Below are 18,006 nucleotides of genomic sequence, written 5' to 3' on the forward strand. Positions count from 1 at the left end.
GATATCTAATAAAAACTTGGATTGGGGTGTCTGGGTGGCTTAGTGGGTTAAGCCTCTGCCTTCAGCTCAGGTCATGATTCCTGGGTCCTGGGATGAGCCCCCATGGGGCTCTCTGCTCAGCGGGGAGCCTGCCTCCCCCTCCCTCTCTGCCTGCCTCTCTGCCTATTTGTGATCTCTGTCTGTCAAATATATAAATGAAATCTTAAAAAAAAACTTGGATATTTTTGATGGATGCATTCATTCAATAATATTGAATCCCTATGTGCCAATAATTGTGATAGATGGTCAGGATGCAAGACAGAGAGTTCTTCATGGACTTTAAAATATACTTTGAATGGAGGGAAAATAGACAACAGATAAGTAAACAACAGGATAATTAAAGGTTATGATACTTTCAAAGATTATGGACTAATTTATGTGATAGTGAATAGTCCTGGGATTGTAGAAGTTATAGACAACTATAGATAACAAGTTATAGACAACTATATCATTCATAATCCATTCAAGAAAATAGAAACAATCCTAGATCTTTTAAAGAGAGAGCATTTAATATAGGAAATATATCTTACCTGCAGAGCTAAAAATCAAACAGGAGATGGTGAGAAAGCCAACATTTAACAACCACAGAAAACTGCTACCACCCATAGGGCTAGATAGATAATGGGAAAGGTAATGTTGCCAGGACCCAGAAACTGGTGCTAAACTGAAACTAAAAGCAAGGGGTGGGTGGCCTGATGGTTCAGAAGCGGTGAATGGAGGAGTAGTTAAGCAGATGCTAGAATTGTGTAGGAGATACAGCCATTTCCAGAATATACCTCTCTGAAGCACAGGTATATATACAGGGAAATAAAGGTAATACCCGGTTTCTTCCTTCTACCTGCTCACAAGTCTCCCTCAGGTGTCTCTCATTGGACAAAAGAAGTGAGAGGACAAGAAAGCCTAAGAAATTTAGTATGGAAAAGAAGAGTGGAGAATAGATCCGAGAGCAGACAGCCCTGTGTTAATGTTAATGTTTGTGCCTAGAAACTCTTTCTGAAGAATAAATGTTCATCCCAGAAGTATAGAGGCTATTGAATTCTTTATGACTTACATACCTATGACCAGTTAGAGGTGATATGATATAGTAGGTAAGAGTAAAAGCTCTGGTGCCAGAACTGCTTGGATTCAATTACTGGCTTTGTTACTTACTGGAGAAAGTTATTTAATGTCTTGTATCTTGAAAGTTTCTTTATCGTAAAATAGGGATAATAATAGTGCCTACTTCATAAGATTTGATGAATTCATCAGTGGAGAAAAAGTATCTACCACAGGACCTGACAACCAGTAAACATTCAGGACAGGATAACAAAAATTTGGAAAAGGGGTTTCCACAATCTCCTTGTCCCAGATATCTCCCTTAAAGCCCTGTGATCTCCTAGAAGCCCATTTGGTACTTAGCCTGGCACCAAATCTCTAGTGAACAAGTGCCCAATGCTGTCCTCTCTTCAGCCATGAGCAGCTTAAGGAGCAAGACAGTCTTAGTTAAGTCCCCTGTCTACCACATTCTTTTTATTTGAGTCCACAGTGATACAAGAAGCCCAGAGGCAGGCTTCTTGAGGGCAGAGGCAGGCTTCTGGGGGCCAGAGGCACCAGCTTAAGCTGGTCCTTACCTGTGTGCAGAACTGAGTGAAAAGCTGAATTCAATACTGATGGGTAACCTGCGACAGTACCCAGTTTCTTTGTGTCTCAGGTTCCCCAACCATAACAATGAACACACTAATTTTCATATGCCTAATAGTGTTAAGCAATCAATTATCCATAAATCAGAGTTGGCAAGATCTTAAAGATTATCTCCTCCAACATTATTATTTTACAAACGAAAAAATATACCCCCTAGGAATGAAAGGGATTTCCAAAGTCATAAAATTTGTGGCTGAGCTAGACTGAAAACTCAGCTCTTGATTCTCAACAGTGAGTGGAATGCAATAGTAAAAAAAAAAAAGGACAAAAATTAGAAGTATACAACTACAATAACGCTAGTATTGAAAGCCTAAGCCTGACATCTGTACTATAACCCATGTTGTTTTGAAAAAATGCTATTATTTATTACAAAGATCACTACCTATTCTTATTCATTCTCTTGTAAATTTAAAAATAAACAAGTAAATAAGGTAAATAAATAAATGTGTTAATACAGATGGTGATAAATAATAAGTGCTATGAAAGAAAGTGAAAAGATAGTGGGGGAGGGGAGAGATAATTTAGGTAAAGAATGATTCTCCAAGGAGATGACATTTAGTTGAGGCCTACAGGCTTAAAATAAGCCAGCCAAATAAAGAGGTAGGGAGAAATTTTTCTAGGCACAGAAAACAAAGTCCAAAGTCCAAAGGTTTGAATGGGCTTAGTGTCTCAGGAGTTAGAAGCACAATGAGTCTGAAACCTGGAGAGAAAGGGAGAGAGTTCTAGGAAACAAACTTGGCAGAAACCCGGTCACATAAAGCCTTGAAAGTCATACCAGAAAATTTGTATTTTAATCTAAGGACAACAGAAAGAGAAGGGAGGGAATTGATTGGGTTTAAGGGAGAAAATAAATTGACTTGATTTACATTTATAAAAACTGTCCTGGGTGGTAAACAGATTAAAGGAGAGACAAGAAGTTGAAACTGTTGCTGTTGCTGTCATCCAGGAGAGAGAGGAAGTAAATAGACTGTAAGATTAATGAAGACAGCAAACAGAGGTAAACATTCTTAGGATGTATTTTTGATGTAGAAACATCACAACTTGGCAATGGATTGGATGTGGTGTGTGAAGGAAAAGAAAGAGGAATTATAGATGACTCCAGGTTTTTGGTTTAAGCAACTAGGTAGATGGTGTCACCATTTGCTGATGCAGGAAGAGTGGAATAAGTGCAGGTTTGAGGAGGGAAAGAAATCAAAACTTCCATTTTGAATGTATTAAAAACTGTGAACTGTCAATTAGTCATATTAGAGGAGATGTAAGAAAGACAATTGAATACACAATCCTGGAACTCAGGAGAGAAGATCTGCTTAGAAATATACATTTTAGAGTCATCATCATATAGATGTATTTATTTATGTATTCATGTATTTATTTATTCATTCATTTTATTTAAATTCAACTAGAGTACATCATATAGATGGTATTTAAAGTCAAACAACAGGGGAGTGCCTGAGTGGCTCAGTCAGTTGAGTGTCTGCCTCTGGCTCAAATCTCAATCCCAGGATGAGCATCTGCCTGGGTCCAGAGATCAAGCCCCACATTATCAGGCTCTCTGCTCAGCGGGGAGCCTGCTTCTCCCTCTCCTGCTCCCCCTGCCTGTGCTTTCTCTATCAAATAAATTTTAAAAATTTATATATTTAAAATATATATATACATAAATATAAAATATACAATATAAAATGTGTATATATATACACACACATATATAAAATATACATTATATATACATATACATATATGTATATATATAATCTTTAAATTTTTTAAAAAATAAATAAAGTCACACAACAGGATGTGATCATCCAGGGAGAGAGTATAAATAGAAAAGGTCCCTGAACCAAGACTTGAGGCTCTCCAATGATTGACTAGAGTTGAATAGAAAAAGAAGAATAAAAGAATAAAAATGAATACTGAGAAGTAGTGGTCAGTAAGGTAGGAAATCAGAAGAAATTACATTCAGGTGAAAAAAAGTTTTAAGGAATGACATTGAGAAGTTGAATGGATGATGACAGATATGTCCAATGTATGGCAACATGGTTGCCATTGATGGCTTTAACAAGAGTAGCTTCATGGGCACTAGGGTAACAGAAGTCATTCGGGAGTACTTGAAGAGTGAGTGAGAAGTAAAGTGGAGATAAGTACAGAAAACACTTTGGGAAGTTTTGCTCTGAAGGGAATAAGAGAAATAGGGTAATATTTGAATGGGTATATGAGGTCAAGGAAACATTTTTTTTTTCTTGTAACATGAGGTTAGGAGCATGCCTATATGATTATGGGAATGAAGAGAGGCTAACAATATAAAACCTTGCTACTTGAAGCATGGTCTACAGATCAACAGCATCATCATCACCTGGGTACTTGTTATAAATGCAGAACCTCAGGCTCCACCTCAGACCTACTGAATTTGCATTTTAACTAGATCCCCAGGTGATCTGCATGTAAATCAAAGTCTAAAAAGCACTGGTGTAGCAGAGGGGATGCTTGCAGGAGCAAAGTCCTTGAGAAGTTTGGGAGGATGGGGTTCAGAGAAAAGAGAGCAGTGGTTCTCAACCTTGGCTGCAAACTGAAATCACCAGGGGAGTTTAAAAACAAAACAAAACAAAACAAAACAAAACATTGCTGTCTAAATCCCACCTTCAGGGATTATGACTTCATCAGAATTAGGTATACAGCCTGGGCATCTGGATTTTTATAAATTCCTTAGATGATCCTAAATGTGCAACTAGGGTTGAGAACCCCTGTGTAAGAGAGAATGGAAAAGCAAACATATTAGTGACATACTGTAGTGTGTCCAGGGGAAGAAACTGGACAGAGAAGAAAGGAGGACAGGAGGAGGTATGATGAGTACTGGGTAGGGTTAATGGAACAGTAGGATCAGTAACTGGAGATCTTGATGATGTGGAAGAATTGTTGGTTGGAATAGACGTCCCAGAGTAAGTGAGATGTAAAAGTAGGGCAGTGATCAGAGAAGAGATGCCTGAAATCAAGATTCTGGAAGAAACCTAGATCTAAGGTATTACTATAAGAGTCTGCCAGCTTTAGTGAAGTGAGTAAAGAGGTTGTTGAAAGTGAGTCCATGGCTGAATAGGCCATCTAATAGGGATTGTTGAGGTTAGAGAGACAAGAGAAAGATGAAGACAGTGATAATCCAAGAGTTAAAGTCCTCAGTGAGGAGGAATGTCCAGAAAGACAATCTATCAGCCAAGAATTATGTGTAAAGTACCTACTACATGCCAAGTCCTGTTCTAGGTAGTAGGAGTACAGTAGTAAACAAGACAAACTAGGTCTCTAATTTCAAGGAACTTATTTCTAATGAATGGATTTAGACAATGAACCCAAAAAAACAGTAAATAATATTGGGTATTGAATAGCTACAGAAATAATATATTAGGTGACATAATTGAGGGTAACTGAGGAAGAAAGACACTGTCTTACCTAAATGGCCAAGGAAGGCCTCTCTTAGGAGGTGACATCTGAGTTGATGCCAGAATGATGAGAAGAAATTATTGATGCAAAGATCTGGGGGGAAAGCTTTACAAACATGAACAAATGACAAAAGCAAAAGTTCAGAGATGAAAATAAGACTGATATATGCACACATCAGAAAAAGATCAGCATGGCAGAATATAGTATAGTATAAGACAGTGGTGGGAGATGATGTCAGATAAGGAGGCAGGGCCAGAATGTCAAGAGATGGAAGCAAAAAGAAGGTGGCAGAGGCAGATGGCATGTGCTTCCAAGAAGCTGGGAGTTGTGAAGGCAGGAGATGAAGAAATGAGAAACATGATAGATGTCATCCCAAATAAGCTAACGTAGGCAAGAATTCAAAATAAGATGTTAGTATAATAGTAAAAGTATGTATAGATTAAATATAATCTATTTTAGACTTTGAAAAATAAAATTTAGCTGGATAAATTTCTAAGGTTGTCTCTCCTCTAGTTACTACTCAAAGTTTGGGCCTCAGATCAACAGTATCAACATCACCTGGGATCTTTTAGAAGTGCAGAATCCAAGGCCCACCTCAGACCTACTGACTAGAATCAGTATTTTCACAAAATTCTGAGTGATACACGTGCACATTAAAGTTTGGCTCTAGACCAAACTCCTATCTCTATGTTGGAGTCATTGAGATAATTTTTTGCCTAAATAAGAATAGGAAACATCTTCATCTGTATTTAGAACATTAATAGTCAGAGATGTTGAGGACAGTAAGAGTTCCTAATTTGGGAAAGAAAATTTGCTGGGCATGTGGGCTCCTATTTTCTCTGTGGGAGTATCTGCTAAAAGTCATTCACCTGGAAATGCAGTTCCTCATTCCTAGGATTTCCAAGCAGCTATCTGCCCTTGTAGACCTAGGCCAGAGAAAAGACTCATTAGACCCTATAGCCATCTGAAGCAAGCTCCAAGCAGCTCAGGGAAGTGCAGGGAGGAAGTAGCTATACTTGTCTTTCTTCAGGCCTCAACAGGTAGAGTGTGGAAACAGGGTGAGAAGCTGCTTAATGGGCTGCTACAGAAAGAACCATCTTGGAATGCCAGGAGCCTTGGCCCACAGCCTCCCCACAGGGCCACTTCAGCTTGACCATAGGGACCAGACAGATGAAAACTATATTCCTTTCACTGTGGTTAGGGATGCAGTAGTTATTCTCCTTCTCTAAGCTTTCCATGGGTTCTGTACTCTCAAGTTATCATAAATGACTTCAAGTTTACCACCCCTTTTCCTAGCACTCACCTCTTTCCTCTTTAGCTCCCTTTTCTTTGTCTGCCATGTCATGCCTTTGGCCTCCAACAACTTTCTGTCTATCTAAGGAATTTGCTTTCTAGCCCACTACTCATTTTCAATACAAAGGCAGGAACTGAAATAACTTCATAAGGAATTTCAATTAGATGAGCAGTTTTAACCCCTATCTAGGTTGAAGTGCTGCTTAAACCACTTGGGCAGATTCAGGACCTACAGAGCTCACAAACAATATGTATCTGTTTGAAGATTTCAGCTAAGCCAAACCCACATGTTAATGTCCAATCTTATGAAGTGATGAGCTTCCCATCATTGAAGTTATCCAAGCGAAGTCTGGGAGAGTACTTGCCAGCTATGCTATAGAATGAATCTTCCATCAATGGAGGGCTGTGCTAGAGCACCATGCAAAGAAATCAGTGAACCAAGATGAGAACAGCACTGGACTGGAAGTCTGGTGACTGCTAAATTGCTGAACGAGACACTCAATCTTTTCATCTGTCAAATGGTATTGTTAGAGTTTCTCAATGCTTTCTGACCTGTGCTTTTATAGAACATAAAGAGTGCCCTTCTAGACCTGTGGGACATGGGGGAGGATGAGTGGGAGGATCTCTGGGCCCCACTTCAACCAAAGTGGTTCTTTTTCCATCTGTTTAATACATTAGGCTTCTAGGTAAGATTGTGATTAAACAAAGAGTCCCTCCTGCTAAAAACAAACAAACAAGTCTAGACTACTTCAGAGGCTATAAGCAGAAAGTCTGGCCACAGCTCACCACAGTGCTTTAAGTTTGTTGGATGTTAAACTATACTATACTATACTATAAATTATACATATAATTTTAGTCAGGATATTTTATAAAATAATCTAGAATTCTAGCTTCTTTTAAGACATCAGAAGACATAATACCTGGGCAGCAGCCTCCTTTAGAGCCAGAGTCCCTGCCTACAGGACCCTGCCTAGCCTCTGCAAATGTCTGAGGGGTGATCTCTGCACTCCAGGGCTCTTCAGCTTATTTACCTCTCCACAGCTCCAGGCAAACCCAGAATGTGTTGCTCTAGGAATGGCAGTGCCTGTAAAGGGATATAATCTATGCATAACAGGGCTTTTCAAAGTTAAATTTTCACAGATAGTTCTTGTTAAAATGAAAATTCTGATTTAGTAACTGTAGGGTATGTCCTGAAGTTCTGCATTTCTAAAAAACAAAACAAAACAACTCCCACAAGATATGCTGCTGGTCCACGGATGAAAATTTCAGAATTAAGAAGATTGTAGAAAGAGCAAGAAGTGGAGAAGCAAGAGCTGTGACTTCTATCCCCAGCTCTCACTGACCTTCATTCACAGCATTGGGTGAACTGCTAAACCTCTGTTCAACAGGCCCAGTAAACCATTCTCCAGGGAAGTGGTAAAAAGATAGAAAGAGATTTCCCCAGCCAAAGTAGTGCTTATTTAGGACAAACGTTAAAAAGAAAGTTAGCAAGATATCTGTTTAATGGGAGATGAGGCTCATTTTAGGGGATCTGCCTTCCGCTACCTGGGATGGCTTGAGATACCTTTCAGGTTCCAAGTGCTGACTTCTGAACTTGTTTTTTTTTTGTTTTGTTTTGTTTTTTTTTAAGATTTTATTTATTTATCAGAGAGAGAGGGGGGGGAGAGCGAGCACAGGCAGACAGAATGGCAGGCAGAGGCAGAGGGAGAAGCAGGCTCCCCGCTGAGCAAGGAGCCCGATGCAGGACTTGATCCCAGGACGCCGGGATCATGACCTGAGCCGAAGGCAGCTGCTTAACCAACTGAGCCACCCAGGCGTCCCTCTTCTGAACTTGTTTTGTTGGTGAATATCCTAAGGAGGGTTAGGGAGAGAAAGGTGAAAAGAAGGGAGACAAAGAAGGAGAAAAAGATGAGGAGGAAGTTGAAGAGGAAGATGAGAAGAAAAGAAAGAGGTGAGTACAGAGGTGGAAGAGACAGTGATGGACGAAAAGGAATATGAAATTGAGATGAAGAGGGAAGACGGGGAGGAGGAAGAGGAGGTAGGGGGAAAAGGTGAGCTTAAGGGATCAAGTATCAAGTCTGAGGCTTTTCCTAAAGGTTCCTTCCTTGTTAGACACTTCCATCTTCATTTGCCCCTCTTCACAGTAGGATATCCTCATAGCAGGATCCTGAGGTCCCTTTCTAGATCTAAAACTCTATGATCTTCTGAAATGCTATGGCAACAGGATAAGCTGGCTCCCCCCAGCCTGGCCTCCTGGCTTGCCTATGATGAACTGTCTCCTCTTCCTTACTTGTAGGTAAGGAGACACCCACCCATACCCACACTTCCTTTTCCTGCTATAGATGAATTCATAGAGTTCATTAGGTTGCTATGGAAGCCCTGAGGGGAGGGACAAACCAGGAAGGAGGAGAGAAGACATCACCTCTACATATAAACATAAATTAGTTGCAAAGTCCTGTTGCTTCTACCCCAATGCCATTTCTTCTGTATGCCCCCTCCTTTACATACCCATAACCACTATTCCAGGTCAGACCCTCATTTATGTTTCTCCTAGACCATTATATTAGCCTCCTAGGTGACTACCTACCTCTGTTTTTGCTGCCTTCCAATCCATTCTCACACTGCTGCCAGTTAGAAACACTTTTAATGACTCCTTATTGCCTATAAGACGAAATTCAAACTCCTTAGCAAAATTTCACAGTTCTCCACAACCTGGCCTGAAATCCCTTTCTAAATGCTCTTCAGTCTTTCTATACATCCACATTTTCCAGCTTATATGCTTTTCTTTTTTTAAAAACATCTAAGAATTTCATTTCTCCTGTTTCTGTTTGTGCAAATCCTAGCCACCCTTCCAGGTTTGGCTCAAAAGCCATCTCTTTTTTTTTAAAATTTTTTTCCTTTTCTTTAGCCATCTCTTTTCTAAAGCTTTAACTCAAGTTAAAATCCATGTCCCTTTTCCTGTGTGCTCATAACATTTCATGTCACCTGATACAACTTACCTTATGTAGTTAGCTATTTATAAGCTTGTCTCCCCCACATAATTTTGCTTCCTCATAGCCTCTAGCCTCTAGCCTCTAGTGTTGAGGGGTTCAGAAAATGCTTGTTGAAGGATTTTATGCTCAAAGAAGTGAGCATAAATGGCTAAGCAGATTCTGAGAGGAACAGAGTAAGCAAATTTCACCTGGCATTCTGAGGCATGCTAAAAGTGCCTCCATCTTTCCCCCACCATGTCTCTCTTGAGTTCTCACATTCCATGATTAGAATGACCCTCTTTGAGGTTGGAGACATTTTGGAGGTCTCTAAGAAATACAGATAGCCTTAAAAGAGGAAACCCACCCTAAAGCAGTGATTTTCAAAAGGTGGTTTGCAAGCCTTTAACAAATCGTGAAGTAGACCCATTCGGGTGGTAAAAATCAATTAGGCATGTCCTGACCGTGTTTTTTTTGTTTTGTTTTGTTTTGTTTTGTTTTGTTTTGTGTGTGTGTGTTTTAACTGAAGAGAAAATACCAGCCTACAAAGCAAATAGTATTATTCCATGAAAAGTCTGTTTAAATTTTGTATGTTAGTTGTGATGTAGAATATATATATTTTTAATGTGGATCTCACAGAACAGTTTGAAATATGCTATACTAACATAACATAATTTTAAAAAAAGGAATATGTTATACTAAATCAACGTCAGATAGCAGCAAGATAAATACTTGAGTTAGTTACTTTACTTCTCTGAATATATTTCTTCATGTGGAAAACAGGAATAATAATAATACCTATATCAAATAGTTACTGCGAGGAGTAAACAAATGATTAGTCTTTCGCTCAGTGCCTTGGCACAGGTTAGCTCTGGTGATGGTGATTAACTGGGGGTTGGGGTAGGGATAATGTTAAAGGGATTACAGTAAGAACCTCTAAGAATAGTGAAAGACCTTGCCAGACTTATTTCAGGCCACATGGACTAATACCAATACACAATAGATACAGATATGATGTAAACTATGTACAGTAGTGTCACTCACACACACACACACACAAACACACACACACACAAGCTCACACACACTCACACACACACACACACACACACTCATGCACCTAATGTCTCCACACAACCTTTATTCTCTACGAGCAGCCAGGTGTGCCTTTTGCTTCACAACTATGAGGAATTTGATCCTGTCATAGAGCAAGATTTGGGGGTCTAATATCCAGGATGGCCAGGAGGAAAATGGGGCCCAGTTTGGGGGGTTAGGAGGAGTGAAAATATGCAGTCTCCAAAACTCAGGGCCCAGTTTGAAAAAGTCTCATTAAACACTGGCAGCCAGGCAAATGAAATACAAATAGTAATAAGACGACTTGCTTATTTTCTATCACTCTTTCTCTCCTTTTGGGGTGTGATTCCTCTGTGACCTTGCCCCAGGATCCTTTCAGGATAGTTAGGCCTACTTTACATTCTTGGAGAGAGGGAAAGCAATATAAGGAGACATTGCAGTAGAGCAGTTATTTTCATTTATTTATTTAAATATATTTACTGGGTAGCTTCTGTGTGCTAGGCAATTCCTGTTCCTGGCATTGGGGATTTTTTGGTGAATGAAACAGTCAAAATCCTTGTTTCATGGAGCTGATATTATAGCGGGGAGAGACCAATAAAGAAACAAACAAATGAATAACACTTATGGTATGTCAGATGATTATAGCTGTTGTTGAGGGGGGAAAATGCCACAAGAGGATGGGAGTAGCAAGTGTTCAATTTTTACAAGGATAATGAGGGAAATTTTCACTAAGAAAGAAACGCAGTACAGATATCTGAGGCCAGAGTGTTATAGGTGAAAGAATTAGCAAGCAAGGCCTTAAGGCTGGAATATGTCCAGTGGCTTTGAAGAAGAGGGGAGAACAGTGTGACTGGAATGGAGTGAGCACTGTGGTGAGAAATAAGGTCATGGAGGTGACTGAGGCCTGATCATGTAGGGTCTTACAGTTTATTGGGAGGATTAGGCTTTTAGTCTGAGGGAGTTGGGAGGCATGTGAAGGGTTTTAAATAGAGGACTGACATGTGACATGATTTAACTTGACTCTGGCTTCTGTGTAAAGAATTGACGGCAGGAGGTAAAGGGAGGAGACTGAAAGAACAGTAAGGAGAATAATGTACTTCCAGTGACAGATGATGGTGGTTTAGATTAGGGTGGTAGCAGGTGGAGTTGTGATAAAGTGATTGATGCTACATGAATGTCAAAGGTAGAATAGGATTTCTGGAGGGAATGCATGTGGGGTGTGAGAAAAAATGAATCATCAAGGATTTTGGTCTGAGCATATAGTAGGAAGCCTCTGGAAGTTACTGTTAATGGAGGCAGAGAAGAGTGTAGGAGAAGCAGATCTGGGGTTTTATAAGAGCTAAGGTTGAGACGTATTAAGTTCAAAATGCTCATTAGATATCCAAGTGGAGTTGTAAAGTAGGCAATAAGATATATGTGTCAAGGGGGGCCATGCTGGAGACATAAATTTGGGAGGCACTAACCTATAAATGTTATATAAATCCATGAGCCTAGATGAAGTCACTAAAAAAAAAAAAAAAAAGAGTATAAATGGAGAAGAGGCCCAAGAACTGTACCCTGGGAACTTCTAACGTATAGAGGATGGGGAAATGAGGAGAAAATAGCATAGGAGTCTGAGAAGGAGTAATCAGTGAGGTAGGAATGAAACCAGAATGTGGTATTCTAAAAACCAAGGAAGACAGCATTTCAAGGATGAGGGAGTGGTCAACTTTGTCAAGTGCTTCTGAGAAAGGTTATTTTAGGGATCAGACAGAGATCCAGTCCCATGCCAAGCTGATACAGTGGTGGAATGTGTTCTCAGGGAAGAGTAAATGTTTGTTCCTTAACAGCTCCCTGAGTGGCATAGAGATAGTGTGGCATCAACATTCTAGTTTGAAAGTCACATGGACCTGTGCTGGATTGGCCAGGAATCTTGTATAGTTGATGTGCCATCTGAGGCATATGATTCAGAAAGAACAGCTGGAGTAGTGGACTGGCCTACCAGTCACAGATGTAGAGGGAGTAGTTATGCATAGGGTATAATCAGAAACAGACTAGAGCGGCCTCACTCCCCTATCATGACTCTTCCATAATAAGACCAGTTCTAGGCTTTCTTATTTATTCAACAAATACTACATGTGAGACACTGTTCTAAGTACTTACAAAATAATACCTCATCAAATCACTAAAACAACCCTGTGAGATGAGTTCTGTAATTATCTCATTTTTACAGGTGAAGAAACTGAGACAGAGAGAGGCCGAATGATTTGTTCAATTGCACAGTTAATTAGAGGTCAAGCCAGGATTTTAACCATGCTGTCTGCAGTGTGCAAGTTCTTAACTTTCTACACCAAACATTAGTAGGTGTGGGTTAAATCCTGTCCATGCTATTTTTATACAATTCTTAAGTGTTGTTAAAAAAGAAGGAAGGAAGGAAGGAAGGAAGGAAGGAAGGAAGGAAAGAAAGAAAGAAAGAAAGAAAGAAAGAAAGAAAAAGAAAGAAAGAAAAATATGCAACAGGGACATAATCTGGTCTGCAAAGTCTAAAATATTTACTATCTGGCATTTTAAAGAAAAAGTATATCAGCACTGTTCCACACTATAAAATGGAAAATATAACACCTCTAATTTGATTGTGTGTAGATCTAATGATATATTTTGTACCTGCAAGAACTCAAAAATAGAAGTTTCCTATGATTAATGTTATACTTATTCTGTCATCAGCCCTCTGTTTCCTATACTCTCCTCTAAAGGAATTCCTCTTAAATTTGACTCATTCCAAGCCCCCAGATCCTCCCCACAACCTTTGCTTAAAAGTTACCAGAAATAATTGAACTAGACAATGATACTAAACATTATTATGTGAATATCACCCTTGAACACAACACATTAAAAAATGTTAAGTGCGGGCGTCTGGGTGGCTCAGTGGGTTAAGCCGCTGCCTTCGGCTCAGGTCATGATCTCAGGGTCCTGGGATGGAGTCCCGCATCAGGCTCTCTGCTCAGCAGGAAGCCTGCTTCCCTTCCTCTCTCTCTGCCTGCCTCTCTGCCTACTTGTGATCTCTCTTTGTCAAATAAATAAATAAAATCTTAAAAAAAAACTCATTTAAAAAAATAAAGAAATAAAAAAATAAAAAATGTTAAGTGCAATAGGACTTCCAGTTGCCTTTAGATTTCTAAGTGAATTGGATGAAGCAAATAAGTTTTATCTAAGGAAGTCTTGACAACAAAGATTGATAAGAGACCAGGTATTTCTCCAAGATGACAATTCCAGGGATGGTAAATCAAAATATGCAGCAATGTCTGCAATAGCCAAACCGTGGGAAGAGCTGAGACGCCCTTTAACAGATGAATGGATAAAGAAGATGTGATCCATATATACAATAGAATATTACTCAGCCATCAGAAAGGGTGAATACCCAACTTTTGCATCAACATGGATGGGACTGGAGAAGATTATGATGAGTGAAGTAAGTCAACAAGAGAAAGTCAATTATCATATGATTTCACTTACTTATGGAACATAAGGAATAATATGGAGGACATTAGGAGAAGGAAGGGAAAAGTGAAGGGGGGAAATTGGATGGGGAGATGAACCGTGAGAGCCTATGGACCCTGGGAAACAAACTGAGGATCTTAGAGGGAAGGAGGGTGGGACAATGGATGAGCCTGGTGGTGGGTATTAAAGAAGGCATGCATTGCATGAAGCATTGGGTATTATACATAAACAGTTAATCTTGGAACACTACAGCAAAAACTAATGATGTGGAGAAAGGGACAAGATGATGGAGAAGTAGGAGACTCTGTTTCAGTGGGTCCCCTAAAGTGAGCTAATTATCTGACAGAACACTCTGAACACCCATTAAACCAGCCTGAGATGTAGGATTATACACTACTCAATCTCTACAGGGGCAGAAAATGCCAGTGAAGAGGTAAAGCGTACTGGAAACAATCAGACCGATATCCGAGGAGAAACAGAAGGCGGTGGGGAGCCACCAGAAGCAACCCATTGGAAAGTAATACCCCAATACAAAAGTGCCCTGTGATTCGGGACCAGCATTGACTTAGAGTCTAGTTAAAAGCACTAAAAAAGAGCCAAAGATCTTAAACGGCAGCTGGTGGAATCTGGTGGTCACAGACACAGGCTGAAGCCCAGAGACCCAGGTCAGCCACTGCTGGTGACCACCCATGCCAGAGACCAGTGTGGCAGGGGAGCATACAATTCCTGGTTCCAGAGGCCCCAAGGTTACATGGCTTGAGGGAGTTTGGTGGGTGCTCTCTAGGGCCACAGCCTTTTTGTACTCTGTGCTCACTGCGTGACCTGGGTCTGAACCGTGCTCCCCACCTGCTCATGAGAGTGGTCCACGTGGGCACTAGCCGGTGGTCTGTAGGACTTGCTGAGAGACTGAACTCTCCCAGCCCAGACTTGGAGGAACTACCCCAGACAGCAGTCCCAGCAAAGGCAGGTACCAGAAGCAGGCTCCCTGGACAAATAGTGCTTGCAGGTTTGGCACAGGGGTGCAGGGACAGGTGGGTCCTTTGGGCAATCCCTGAGATGGTGGCTGGGGATTTGCACTGCCTGTGGGAAGTTGAAGAGCTCAGCAAAGTTTGCAGAGGGGGAGTCTTTCTGTTCTGGGCGACCCAGAGGGGATCAGACTGAGGCTTCTCTTTGAGGCAGAGGTCTGGGTGGAGTTTGCTTTCCACTAAACCTCCAAAAAGCTGCAAAAAGCTGCAAAAGAATAAAAACCTCCAGAGAACAAAAGCCTGAAAAACCGGTTTCCATAGAGCCCAGCCCTTTGACAGGGGGCAAGATGACTCAACCCAAGCAAGATGGACTGAAAAGCAACACTGCAGGCCCCTCCCCCTGAAAGCCAGCCAAAAGAATGAGAGGACAACCACCATAGGCTCCCCATAAAACTGTAAAACCCCAATATCAGGAGAAAACAATATATTAAGCTCCCAGTATTGTCCTAAAACCTGTATATTACATAGATACAACTTTTATTTTTAATTCATTCACACTATTCTTCTTTTTAATTTTTTAACCACTTGCCATTACAACTAGAGATTTAATACAACATATAACATAAAAACCTTTTAACTTGAACTTTTTCATACATATACCTGTATTGTTCTTTTTCTTTTCTTTTTAATATACACATAGATATAAGCTTCAAGGTAATCCTCTTTCCCTAATTAATACTACTCCTATATATAAACCAATTTTAATCTCCCTTTATCTCTGGAAAGCTGAGTCCTTTAACAAAGATATCAAGATATAACCACAAAGAACCAAAATAAACATTCTCAAACTCATCAAGCATTTATAACTACGCTTCCATCTTTTTCTTCTATCAGTGTTTCAGTGTTTTTGTTTTTGTTCTGGTATTATACAACTCTTATACTTGGTGTTTATTTTGACTGAGTTCTTTTGTTCCCTTGTCATTTAGTCAGTCTTTTACTTTGTCTGGTTTTGTTTGTATACCTTATAAATCTTACCTTTGGGGTCCATTCTGACAGGGTCTTCTCTTTTGTTTTTTCTGCCTCTCGCTTTCTCTCTCTCTTTTTCTTTTTTCTTTCTTTTTGGTGGGGACTTCTGATTACTCAGAAGCATTCAGAATGCACCTTACCTGGATTATGGTTGATATATTCAGCTACAAATCCCCTCAACCACCTCTCATCAAAATGATTAGGAGGAGGAACATCCAACAGAGGAAAAATTCAGAGACTGTGCCCTCTCCATCAGAGCTATAGGATATGGACATAAACAGTATGTTGGAAAGAGAATTCAGGCTAACAATTATTCAGGCAATGGCTAAGTTGGAGAAAACCATTAATGACAACATGGAATCAATTAGGGCAGAAGTGAAAGCCACCAGGGAAGAAGTTAAAAATGCTATATCAATGAGATCCAAACTAATCCAAATTCTCTAACAGTGAGGGTAACCAAGGCATAAAATAGAATTAGTGATCTGGAGGACAAACTGATAGAGAAAAAGAACAGAAGCAGACTTGGAACAAGCAGCTCAGAAGCCATGAAAACAGAATTGGGGAAATAAATGATGCTATGAAACAGAAACATTCAACGTCAGAATTATACAGATCCTTGTGAGGGAGGAGAAAAAAGGAGACTAGAAGATGTAGTTGAACCAATTCTCCATGAAAATTTTTCCAATCTGGGGAATGGAACCAGCATTCATGTCCTAGAGGCAGAAAGAACACCTGCCAAGGTCAAGAAATCTAGAAAGACCTTGAGACACTTAATTGGGAGACTGATGAATCATAATTTTAGAAAAGAGCTCCTGAGGGCAGCTAGAGGGAAGTGATTCCTTAGGTACAGAGAAAGACCCATCAGAATAATGTCAGACCTGTCCACAGAAACCTGGTAAGCCAGAAAGAGCTGGCAAGACATATTCAGGGCCCTAAATGAGAAGAACATACAACCAAGGATACTTTATCCAGCAAGGTTGACATTGAAAATGGATGAAGAGATAAAGAGTTTCAAAAGACCAGCAAGGTTTAAAAGAGTAGGTGACCACCAAGCTTGCACCTCAAGAAATATTAATGGGGGTTCTATAAAAGGAGAAGGAACCCAAGAGTGTCATAGAACAAAAATTTACAAAGACAATCTATAGAAACAAAGACTTCATAGGAAACATGATGTCAATAAAAACATATCTTTCAATATTCACTCTCAACATGAATGGCCTAAACACTCTCATAAAACGGCACAGGGTTGCAGACTGGATAAAACGACAGGACCCACCCAGATATTGTCTGCAAGAGACCCACTTTGAACATAAGGATACATCCAGACTGAAAGTGAAGGGATGGAGAAGCATCCTTCATGCCAATCGGCCTCAAAACAAAGCTGGGATAGCAATTCTCATATCAGAAAAATTAGATTTTAAACTAAAGACTGTAGTCAGAGATTTTAAAAAAAAAAAGATACTACATCATTCTTAAAGGGTCTATCCACCAAGAAAATCTAAAAATTATAAATATTTATGACTCCAATATGGAAGAAGCCAACTACATAAGAAAACTGTTAATCAAGATAAAGAGTCATATTGGTATGAAATCATTAATAGTAGGGGATCTTAACATACCTCTCTCAGTAATTGATTATTGAAGCAGAAAATCAATAAAGAAAAAAGGGCATTGAATGACACATCGAACAAGATGGACCTCATAGATACACACATAACATTCCATCCTAAAGCAACACAATACTCATTTCTCTTGAGCACACATGGAACTTTCTCCAGAATAGACTACATACTGGGTCACAGAACAGGGCTCAACTGATCCAAAAATTGAGATTATTTCCAGTATAGTCTCAGAACACAATGCTTTGAAACTAGAACTTAACTACAAGAAAAAGTTTGAAATGAATTCAAACATTTGAAAACCAAAGACCACCCTGCTTAGAATGTTTGGATAAACCAGATAATCAAAGAATAACTTAAACAATTCATGCGAACCAATGAGAATGAAGACACTTCAGCCCCAAAACGATGGGATACAGGAAAGACGGTCCTAAGGGG

This window comes from Mustela lutreola, chromosome X (assembly GCF_030435805.1).
Source record: "Mustela lutreola isolate mMusLut2 chromosome X, mMusLut2.pri, whole genome shotgun sequence".
Lineage (NCBI taxonomy): Eukaryota > Metazoa > Chordata > Mammalia > Carnivora > Mustelidae > Mustela > Mustela lutreola.